Genomic DNA, 7705 nt, shown 5'->3' on the forward strand with positions numbered 1-7705 from the left:
GGGGGATATTTTTTTAGTTCCACCTCTGGTACCAACATGGTACAACGAATCGTCGTAAAATTCCAGTGATATGGTTTTCTGTTCAAAATCACAACAATAAATCACACAACTATAAATTGCATTTATTTTTAAAAAGTCACTTAGATATTTTAAATTAAAGACAAAGTCATAAATCTACCAGGTTTTTAAAATAATGTAATGTGCTACACGTGTTCAATACGCCTGCTGTGGAATTAATAGTTCGTAATGATGTCTATTCACTTTTCTCTTGTACTTTAAATTAACAAAGTGTAACTAAATTAACAACGGAAAGAAACGGAAAACGAAGTCATAAATAATTCTCCCCGCCGTCCGCAATCGATCGCCATGTTTGTGTATCCGCTAATCAACGAAATCAACCGAAAGCAAACTAATTGAGGCTTACGAAATATAGTGTTCAATCAAATTACGTTGGGGCGGAGCGGAGAGGAGGGGGGGGGTGGAAAGGGAGGTGGAAGGAGTACTATGGTGTGGGAACTAGTGCGCTTTTGTGTGGGACGTATACTTTTTATGTGGAACGTATGCTTTGTGTGTGAACGTATGCTTTTGTGTGGAACGTATACCTTTTGTGTGGTATTTACACCTTTTGTGTGGAACGTATACTTTTTGTGTGTGACGTATACCTTTAGTGTGGGACGTATAATTTTGTGTGTGACTTATACTTTTTATGTGGAACGTATACTTTTGTGTGGAACGTATACTTTTGTGTGGAACGTATACTTTTGTGTGGAACGTATACTTTTGTGTGGAACGTATACTTTTGTGTGGAACGTATACTTTTGTGTGGAACGTATACTTTTGTGTGATACTTACACCTTTTGTGTGCAACATATACTTTTTATGTGGGAAGTTTACTTTTGTGTGGTATTTACACCTTTTGCGTGGAACGTATACTTTTTGTGTGGGACGTATACCTTTTGTGTGGGACGTATAATTTTGTGTGACTTATACTCTTTATCTGAGAAGTATCCTTTTTGTTCGGGACGTATACCTTTTGTGTGGTACTCAAACCTTTTGTGTGGGACTTATACTTCCTATGTGGGAAGTATACTTTTTGTGCGGTGCTTATAATTTTTTTTGTGTGTGAGAAATAATGACTGAAACATGAATTTGTATTTGAGACAAATCATGTTTTCTTGGAATAACATGTGTGTTGCTTCGTATATGTGTTATATGGGAACATACACACTTTTAAAAAAACTAAAAAATCTTTGTTATTGATCAAGTAATTTGATTGTTAATCGAGATGGTAATAGTACGTGAACTAATAATTAACTAATAATCAGCTTCATATGGGGAATGGCGTGGTCGGATAAAAGTGTGCATGATCCCTTACTAAAACTAAAGTACGGACCTCGGGTAGATGAGGCTCGATAGCTGGGGACAGCAATCCAATAGGGGAGACAACTCCAAAAATCAAACAACTGCTGCCTTGCAGATTGTTCTTGGGCGGACAAACGCAGCGATATCAAATCCAAAAAAAAAAAAAAAAAAAAAAAAAAAAAAAAAAAAGCAGGCTTTTGTTGCATCAACAGTCATATGGTGAAAAACATTGTGTTGGAAGAAATCTCCTCCAATATAATAATTTAAAATAAAGAAGAAAAAGCAGGTTTTATAGCGAACTAGTATTCTGCGATCTAAAAAGGTTAATGGGGTTCTGCTTGGGGGTGTTTAGAGGATTGTGCAAGTGTATAGCTATGGGTGAACACAAATTATGCTTAATACGTTCTTGACATATTTGAATGCAGTAATAATTTTATGTTATTTCATGAGGTGAGTTAGGGGCGAAAGTTAATTGACACTTTTTCTGTATGAAGACACGCGAACGAACATACAAACACATACATACACACACACAATATATATATATATATATATATATATATATATATATATATGAATAAATAAGTAAATAAACAAATAAATAAATAAATAAATATATATATATATATATATATATATATATATATATATATATATATATATATATATATATATGTGTGTGTGTGTGTGTGTGTGTGTATATATATATATGGTACATTTGTGTGTCGTGTATATGCGCGTGAGTGAGTGTATATCTATGTGTTTGAGTGCGTATGTGTTGGTTGCAAACAAAATAGACCTCGAATCATTTCCTTAAAAGTCCATGAAACCCGAACAAGAATTTAAAACGCCAGCCGTCGCCATCATCTCCCACTCTCCTATTGCCCCACATTCGCCTTCTAAAACTTCATAATTTTCCCCGGGTCAGAGGGAAAACGAAAAGAAAAAAAAAACGGAAGAAGGGGCGGCTACTCCGTCAATACATTGCTTTACTTTAGATCTAAATTTATAACTCACTCAGGCGTTCGAACAACCTTTCAGAACATGGGTAAATATTGACATTGTAGGCTCGGAAAATTAATTCCCGATCGATTTTTGTTTTTTTCCGACAGGGACTTTTGAAAACAGGCTCATGTTTGCCCCCCAATTAGGGATTTTGGTGCGGCTCGGGTGCTTTGTTCTGTCTTTCAATGTATTATGTTGACTGTGTACTGAATGACCGTAGGAAACAAAAGACAGTATTTATATTGACGCGTTGATCTGAAGTTAAATTTACATTCAAGAAAATTCGTCACTTACTTCTTTGAGATAATTTTTAAAGGTTTTTAAAAGTGTGCTACATTTTTAAAGTTTTGGTGCGAAGTTATAGTACACCAACTAAGGCGTGTAGAATGGACTTTTCTTATTGCCCCAAGCAGTTTTCAAACTTTCAAATCTCGAGTTCCTGGACAACATCTGTACACAAAATATGTATCAAATGCTGAAAATTACTTGATTTGATTCGGTGAATTTCCAAGCTGTTTTGCATTTTACTGACTATACAATGCATAAATATAGACATATATATATTATATATATATATACGGGGGGGGTGCAAATATATAGAGAAAAACTTGAGGGGGGGGGGGTGCAAATCGAAAGTTTGAGGGGGGGGGGGTGCAAATCGAAAACTTGAGGGGGGGTGCAAATTGAAAGATTGTCCCCGGGAAGGGTCGCTACGCCTCTGGGGGGGGGGGATGACACCATTAAGTGCCGCACCGGGTGACACCCGACCTCGCTACGCCACTGTATATATACATATATAAATGTGTATGTATGTATATATATATATATATATATATATATATATATATATATATATATATATATATATATATATATATATATATATATATATATATATATATATATATATATATATATATATATATATATGTGACCTAGGCTAGTTGCATCTTTCCTGTTCGCAACGCCCAATGTGACCTTCCCCGAGTCTATCCTGCCCGACAACGCCAATTGTAACGAGTTGAACCACTCATGCTACACAACATCGACTACAGTAGAAAGACTCGAAGATGCAGGTTCGCTATTGATCCTTTTATTACATGAATCAAGAAATGCTTCAATATAACACAATGAATCAACAGAAATGTTTCACAATAATAGTCTGAATCAACTGACCCCCTAACAGTCCTCACTAGGCTTCATATAACTGAATCCACATGTCTATTGTCCTTCTTAACACAATATAACCAACTTGAGTATGTCACACAGACTGACTGATCTAAAGCCAGCGATCGAAAAGGGAAAAAGGGGCGAGTTCTGCCGTCCCCTCCTATTTATGCCTTGTATCCGTACTCGTCTCCGTACTTGTATTCCTCCGTAATCGATACTTGTACTCGATGTCTCCGACCACTAGTTGCGTAGTTCTAACATACAGTCCGTGAAATAACATCTGCATCCCATCAATCAAAGTTGACAGGCCGTCTGAATCTCCTTGTACCGTTTCCCAAAATAGCACGCGTTGGCTTTGAGATTGTTATCAGCCCGACCCAATAAGCCACCTGTTGTGTTGCGTCAGACTGCAATACTGCGTCTCGGCTTCTCGTTCGTTATCAGATTTGTAACTAGTAGTTAGGCCCACCCTAGCTACATCCACCCCTGCCTTTTTTTGTGTGTTTTCAACCACAAACAACGCCTGACAGGTGCACTCCTCCAAAGTCAATCGCATACTCGTAAAAAATTTTATTGTTCCACTCACTGTCTACGACGTCCCATTCGTATACGATTGACAGTTATACCTATTTCACATATCAACTGTGTCTACATCGTCTTCCTGAGACACAAAACAGTTCTAGAATTCACATCCACCCTTTTCGTTTGGTGCCTTCACCAGTTCACTTTTATAGCTTTTTTTTGAACCGTCTGTTCTCATACCAGCGCGACCATGAAAGACTTGATGGTTGCTGACAAAAAATTTCGTCTTCCTTCTGTTCCTCAAACTTCTCCGCGGACCACTTATCTGATGGTCTACTGTCTCTCTGCTTCTGGAAGGAACGGGATCCTCTTTGTTGCCGTTATCCTCCACTTGTGTATCGCGGTTGTTCTGATGATGGTGATATGGTTCCGGGATGGGTATGTGAATTTCCGTTATAGTTTCCGGTTCCCTAATTGTATTGGGTTTCCTTGTGTGTAACTGCTCTTCTTGCCTATTCCAATATTTCTTTAATTGAGCAATATTCGCCCACCAGATGGGTCTTATCTTAAAGGGGCCACCTGCTACTTTAGGCATCTCCACGACTTGCCATATCTCCTGTCCCCAGAGATCGTGGATTTTGTTTCTGCCTAACGGGTGACTACGCAGTAATACCCTGTCATTCAGTTTGAGTGGCGGGTCCTTTGTCTGTACCGGCGGTTCCCTTCGCCGTGCTTCATGTTCTAGTCTTTCCTGTACTACCCTGTACATTTCCCTAATTCTTCTCATATGTTCATTCACATATTCCAGTGCGGTGTATGAGCCAGTCATACTCTCCCTTTTTCCTAGGAACAAATCAAGAGGGAGTCGAGCCTCCCGTCCGAACAGCAACATGTATGGCGAAAAGCCGGTTGTGGCATGGGGTGTGCAGTTGTATAGATATACCAACTCTGGGAGAAAATCAGGCCAACGTTTTTTCTGTTCAGGTTCTAGCGTACGCAGCAAATCATGCATGCTGCGGTTGAACCGTTCACACTGTCCGTTTCCTTTCGGATTAAATGTGGTTGTTCTAGATTTGTTGATCCCGTAGTGGCTGCACAGTTGGTTAATTACTTCTGACTCGAAAGCCCTTCCTTGGTCAGAGTGTAATTGTCTTGGTATGCCATATTTGATGAACCAATGTTCTATTAAGACCTTTGCCACTGTTTTGGCAGTCTGATCTCGCGTGGGCACCGCCACCGTCCATTTGGTGAATACATCAGTCATTACCAACACATGTTCCGTCCCATCCGATGATTGCTCCAACGACGTAAAGTCCATAGCCACAATCTCTAGTGGTTTTGTCGCTAGTAGGTGTCCTGATGGCTGTCTCATTTTGACAACTGGCATTTTCGCATGCTGACACCTCACACAAGCCTCACAATGGCGTTTGACCTCCATTTCCATATTGGGCCAGTAACACCTCCGTCGTAATATTTTGTGCGTCCTGTCCTGACCCTGGTGTCCTGCCCTGTCATGTGCCAACCTTAGCACTTCTTCTCTTAACTGTCCAGGCACCACCACCTGGTGTATTGTCCCATCAATTTGGTCATGAATTCTCCGCATGAGAACACCATCCTCTATACTGAGACGGTCCCACTGACTCAGTATTTTCTTTGTTTCTCGACCAAATTGTTCTCTTTCCCTTCTTCCTGGGAATTTTTGTTCCTGGACGTATTTCAATAGCGGTTGTAAGCCACTATCCGTTCTCTGGGCATCTCTTATCTTTTGGTGATTAAGGCAATTAAAATCACTATTGTCCATATGTCCGGGTTCCGTGGATATGTGCTCCACCCCGGTCTGCCCGTTCTGCATCACTTGTACCCCATGAGGGATATCTGTTGACGCTCTGACCTCACATATTCCTGTCAGTGTTTCTTCCTCATCACCCGGTCTCTCGTAAGGATTCCTTGATAAGGCGTCCGCATTGCCATTGGACCGCCCCGGGCGATACTTTATCTCTAGGTCAAAGAGTGCCAATTCTGCTGCCCATCGCTGTTCGATGGATCCCAACTTTGCTGTCTTTAGGTGGCTCAAGGGGTTATTGTCAGTGTATACCACACATTTAGCACCTAATAGATAGTCCCTGAATTTCTCAGTCACAGCCCATTTTAATGTCAAAAGTTCTAGTTTCATGGCGCTGTAATTTGTCATGTTCCTCTCTGATCCCTTCAGAGCTCGACTTGCATACGCAATAACCCTGAAACCTTGCTTTTGTTGTTGTGATAGCACAGCTCCCAGACCTTTAGAGCTGGCGTCAATTTCTAGCCGAAATGGTTTGTCAAAGTCTGCGTATCCCAATATCGGCGCCTCTGTCAAAGCCTTTTTCATTAGCTTAAACGAGTTCAGGCATTCATCAGTCCATAATTCACCTATCAGTTGTGTTTTACCTTTCTTTTTCTCCTTACTGTGTTTCTTTGTCATTTTGTTTACCAAGTCATGCAATGGTGCGGCAATTTTTGCAAAACCCGGCACAAATTTTCTATAATAGGAAGCAAAGCCCAAGAATGACCTGACCTCTACCGTAGTTGTTGGTTGTTTCCATTCTTTAACAGCTGCAATTTTATCTGGGTCAGTGGCGATGCCATCCGACGAAATCACGTAACCCAAAAAATGTACCGATTTCAAACCAAAGCAGCATTTGTCTGGGTTCAGCTTTACTCCTATCTCCCTAAGACGGAGAAACACTTGTTCTAATCTTTTTAGATGGTCCTCCCAAGTTTTTGAATAAACTAGTATATCATCCAAGTACACCAACATTATTTGAAATAGAAAGTCACTCATAGCACTCTGCATTACTCGCTGGAATGTAGCAGGTGCATTAGTTAGACCAAACGGCATACGGGTCCACTCGTACAGTCCCAGTGGAGATATAAATGCAGTTTTATGTTGATCGTTGGGGTGCATGGCCACTTGGTGGTAGCCACTAGCCAAATCCAAGGTAGAAAAAAATCTTGCTCCCCCCAACGCATCAAGACATTCATCAATACGAGGCAAGGGGAATGCATCCCTTCTTGTGATATTGTTCAATTTCCGGTAATCACAACACAGTCTTATCTCCCCTGACTTCTTTTTTACCACTACTATCGGTGCCGCATACGGGCTAGTGCTGGTTGTAATAATTCCCTTTTTTAGTAGATCGTTCAGGTGTGCTTTCACCGCCGAGTAGTGACTCGGTGGTAATCTTCGATAAGGTTGCGCCACCGGCTTGTCTTGTAGTAAGGGTATCTGGTGTTTGATTACTTCCGTGTAACCCAAATCACCCTCGTACGAGGCAAATATATCCCTGTACTTATTCAACAATTCATTTAGTTTTGGGTCCTCAGTTTCCGGGAATGTATATGATCGGCCATCCTCTTTCTTCACCTCGGCCGTCACATTGACCGACCTAATTGTTACTTCATTACTGCTGGTATTGCTCAGTTCGATGCACTGTGCCGACCTTAGTACCTCGACGTTCTGTGGTACTCCTACCAGAGTATTAGGCGGTATAAAAATTTCCTCATCCAAAACATTTGCTACTAATCCTTGAACTAGTCCATTTTCCGCTGATGTGTATGTCCGCAGTAACACGACGCCTGCCCTCAGTGCGGCGCCGCATGGTTCTAT

The sequence above is a fragment of the Physella acuta genome, unplaced genomic scaffold (assembly GCF_028476545.2).
Source record: "Physella acuta isolate Inbredline_101_S28 unplaced genomic scaffold, ASM2847654v3 ptg000293l, whole genome shotgun sequence".
Classification (NCBI taxonomy): domain Eukaryota; kingdom Metazoa; phylum Mollusca; class Gastropoda; family Physidae; genus Physella; species Physella acuta.